At 32.4% G+C, this 4,727-nt stretch overlaps 1 pseudogene; it reads right to left on the bottom strand.

Moving 5' to 3' along the window:
- Positions 1-1,886: 1,886 nt before the first annotated feature.
- Positions 1,887-2,005, bottom strand: LOC120622575 (uncharacterized; annotated as a pseudogene).
- Between the last annotated feature and the right edge of the window lie 2,722 nt (positions 2,006-4,727).

Raw genomic sequence — 4,727 nt, 5'->3', positions numbered from 1 at the left:
TAGAATAAATGCAAAGTTCTTAGAAGGGCAATAGGATACATTAACTGAACAAAATATTTAAGGGTAGGATGGTTGATAAATTAAGACTATATACTTGTGAAATAGATATATATAAATAGAATAATACCAGAGTAAATAATGGAACCTTTTTATATCACAACCACATGCATTAATAAATGAAATGCAGGGTGGGAAAGAGGAAAGCAGTGAAAACTTTCTTATGAGGAGTCATTTATTTTTGCATTTAATAGGGGATTATTTTCAGATGTTTTGCTATTTATGCCAATGGCTAAAGCATTTTATTAGCTCTCATATCAATCATGTAAAATATTGCTTTAGCATTTTTTTAAAATAGCAAGTGCTGGTGTCAGGAGACTTGAGTTTTGATCTTGACACTACCATTTACTAAATGTGTAATCCCTTTTTTTAGTTTCTTTATCTTAAAAAGAGGATAATAATTGTACCCACCTCAGAGGATTGTTTTTAGCATTAAATAAGATAAATAATGATTGTAAAGCTGTTAGCACGGTGCCTAGCACTAGAGAAATCCTCAATAAGTGTCTGTTGATTTTGTTGCTGTTGTCATTGCTAGAAGGCATGCAATAAAAAAAATGAAAGGAAGTTTATATGGAGAGATTAATGCCTAATCAATGAAAAATTCATTCCTTCATTCAAAAATCATTGTTGAGAGCACACTGTATGGAGCCCTGTGCTAATGGAGTGACAGAAAGGATGCTCTGTTGTCTGTATTCTAAAGTGCCTGGTCTCATGGGAGAAGTTGGCATGTAAAGTGTTATTACAATATAAGATAAATGCTATAATAATAAAATATACCAAGGGATATATATTACAACATAGTAGATGTTGGCTTTGACTTGCGAGAAAAGCTACAGAGAGAATTTTATTTGATTTATGTTTTAAAAAATAATCTAGAGATTTCCAAACTGAATGATGGGAAGAAAGAAGCCAGAAAGAGGATATTCTTAGCACAGGATTTAGTATAGACAAAAACAGGGAGACATGAAAGGGTCTAGTCCTTCTAAAAATATAGCAAGTGCCAGGTGAGGAAGCAGGCAAGGAATGAAAGGGAGCTAGAGAAGTAGTTGTGAATCCTATCACGGAGGATTTTGAGACTGAAATTCATCTTGTTGCCTCCTTTATTGTCATCAACTCAGTCATCTTCTTATATACTGACTTTAGAGAACAATGTTGTATAATTAATGCATACTTGTTTAATTTATGAAAATCTACTTCTTTTACTCAAAGAGAAGAATGGACATTGAATACAAAGAGATGAGAAATTCATTTCATATTTGACGAGCTTTGATTGTGTTTCTCAAATAGATTAATTTTGGCACAATTATATCTGACAATTTTAATCATCAATTTGAGGACAATAAATCACATATTGCAAGCATCTGAGACTTTACCAATCTTTCAAAATCTATTTTATCTGTATAATTAAGCCATTACTGCATTTTGAAAAACACTCACCTATGGCCAAAGTGATTCGTTCAATGCAGTTGTTTAATGTTTTTTAAAAATTCCCAGTAGTGTTTATTGTCTTAAATAGAAGTAGCTCTTCTGCTCAGCAGCAGGACAAAGGTACACCATTCTCTTGTATCATTTATGATGTTACATTTACGGTGTAGTCATTTGTTGTATTTAAGAGGGGCACATGAAACTCTGAGTACCTATTATTACCACACATACTGAACATCTTAGGTACGAAGCAGCCAAAGATATTTCCTTGGAACACTTTAACGTTCTTTGTCTCGTTTGATCCTGAAATACTACTCATAGTTGTGTTGACCAGGGAACATTGGTATTTAACTCTAACGATTAAGCGGATTTGAGTAAGAGCCTTGATGCTACTTTTTTTTTAATGCTTACAACACCTGGTCTTCCTAGGTGGTCTCCTATCCAAGTACTAACCAGGCCCAACCCTGCTTAGCTTCCGAAATCAGACGGGATTGAACATGTTCAGGGTGGCATGGCCGCGGATTAGATGCTACATTTTTAACAGGCTCTGGTGGAATGTACCACACTGGTCCTGGAAACATATTTATGAAGATTTAAAGGAGATAAGATTCAGCCAGTTCTAACACATGTATTTTAAAATATGGGAATGGGAAGGGAAATGTAGACGGTATTAAGTTATACAGCAATCCATGCCCACTTTTGTTGAAAGTAACATTAATAAATGAAGAATATCACAGACAAGAGTGTGTAAATATAATTCTTCTAAACAATATGAAGGGAGAAAAAGTTTGAGAGTCCCTAGCATGTAGTGTAAATTTAAGTACTTGTGTTGGTTCCACAATCCACTAGAAGAATAAGACATCAAGGAGCCCAAACAAATAACAACTCCATGATTACTTATATTAGAAAAATCATATGTGATAAAATTATTATTTTTAAATAAAGTTTTATTTTTCTAAGAGTATCTAGTATTTTGCAGGACTTTTGTCTTCTGTTTTTCATCAGGTTTTCTTCTGTAATGTCAGTTTAATTAACTACTTAAACCTCTTAAAAGTTAGACATTTGAAGGCCAAAATGGCTGTCTATCTATAGCATTGTTTCTAAAAAGAGAATTCAAATTGAAAAGGAGTAGACATATATTTAAGAATATGCAGCAATTGTTCACATATTTTTTCTCAAAATTTCAATTTTCCCAATTTATCAATTCAATTTCAAATGTTATAAAATTACATTTTTGTTTTACATGTAACAGGATGATAGTGAGAAATGTATAAAAATAGATAAGGAATGCAGCAATGGCATCATGTAAAATCAATTTTAATACAGATCCAAACAGATATTCTGGATTTGTTAGTAATAAGATGTTCTATGTTGGACCAAAATGATTGGTAAAAGTGTTATACAACCCAGATCTTAAAAGTATCATCCTCATATCCCATACATATTTATACCCTGGAAAATTCAGCTTATTAAGTAGTCATAAAGTCAAGATTTTTTTTAAAAGGTTTACATACTGGTTTCTCAATCACTAGTAAATTGATTTCAATCTTCTTTTTTTCTTTATATGAATAGTAACCCTGAAATGTAAATAGCTTGTGAGGTATATCTTAATAATATGTGGACCCTCTTTCTTCAAATGGCAGAAGGATGAGGCTCACTGAATCTCTTCTTCATACCCAAAGAGAAGAAAAAAAAACAAATAAACAGTTTTAATGCACTGTACTGTCTTAGCAGATACTGACATTGGAAAGAGCACCAGAACGATAGAAACATATTGATTCATCATTTAAGTAATTCTTTTACTTTAGTTCTTTGTAAACTTAAAAGTAAAATCAGCTAGTTTAGAAGACAGAAAAGCTTAATAGGTGAATTAGCAATATGTGTGCATTAAAGTCATAAAAAGTTCAAGCTGGTCTTGAGACGGCATTTAAAATCTGACAAGGTTTAATCAATCTTTTCTTACATACTCCATATGGTCTAATTAGTTTAATTTTAAGTTTTATATTGACTTCTAGCAATGGTTTTATACTGCTGTAGGTGTTTTTGACTAAAATCCTTCTTTAATTTAAATATTCAACATACTAATTAAAGCAACCACATATATATCCACTGATAGCTATGATATGTAGCATTTTCAGCATTAAAATTAATAGTTAATTATATGCCTGAGTTTTTAATTACATTTTTTATTATGTGCTTCCTATACAGTTACCTCTCAGTGAAAATAATTTTGGTTGCAAAAAAGTATTCTAATACTATTTAGCAATTCTGTCAGTTTTGCAGGTAAAATAGGTGCATAGATGTTAAATGCACATTCAAAATTGGTACTTAACTGAACCTGACAATGGGATCTATTTTAAATGTGAGTGCCATAATTATTTAAAGCTCTGTACATTTGGCATTTACTGTGTGAACACATGCCCTTCACAGTGCGAATGTTTCCTGTGAGTGGTGTATGAGTACTTGTTGATAAAGCTCTGGTGGCACTTAAGCACCTAATAGAGGTTTGGGGTACAGAGACGATGAAGTGTTTTAATGAATCATGAGATTTTTAAAAGTAGCATTGATGCTAGGCTTTATATTTGTAAAGTGATTTGCATTCTCATTTTCAGATAAGAGAACTTGAACCCTAGAGTGGTCAAATAAATCATGAATGACTACTTCAGAGAGTGAATGCGGAGTAAAGTGTATTTCCCACCACACTATTTACGGAGATGTTTCTAAAGTGAGGGAATTTAATGGGGTAATAAACGCCAAAATGTTCCTGTATTCAGTGAAGTTTTATCAAAAGTAGCTTAAATAATTCTGGATCAAAATAAATGTTTTCTTAGTGGTAGGTACCATTATGAAGCATTTGTTCTAGGCTAGCCAGATCCATCTCTTATCTACTGAGTTAGCTAACAGGTACAGAACATTTCTCTTTCGGTAATTTCGGTAATTATGTGTCATGTTTTAGGCTTGCCCTTAAGTTAGAACTCTACTCTGAATTTTGAAGGTCCAGAAATTTTAGATGCAGATTTCCCAGGAAAGTCTCTAGTCTGGAATTCCTGTTTCAAACAGTACACATGTACAAATGATTGAGTTATATTAGACAATTTATAATAGTAGAATATGCCTTTTTAGAGTCGAAGCATTTTTATTAAGTGGATTTTAGTGTTTACTAAGGGTCAGAAAATGTACTTAGATGTGGGCACCAGAACAATTTCTGCCGCTCTTAAAGAGAATCCTTTATTACTGGAGCAATA

Source organism: Pteropus medius, unplaced genomic scaffold, assembly GCF_902729225.1.
Source record: "Pteropus medius unplaced genomic scaffold, Ma_sr-lr_union100, whole genome shotgun sequence".
NCBI lineage: Eukaryota > Metazoa > Chordata > Mammalia > Chiroptera > Pteropodidae > Pteropus > Pteropus medius.
This window is presented reverse-complemented; position numbering and strand designations above follow the sequence as displayed.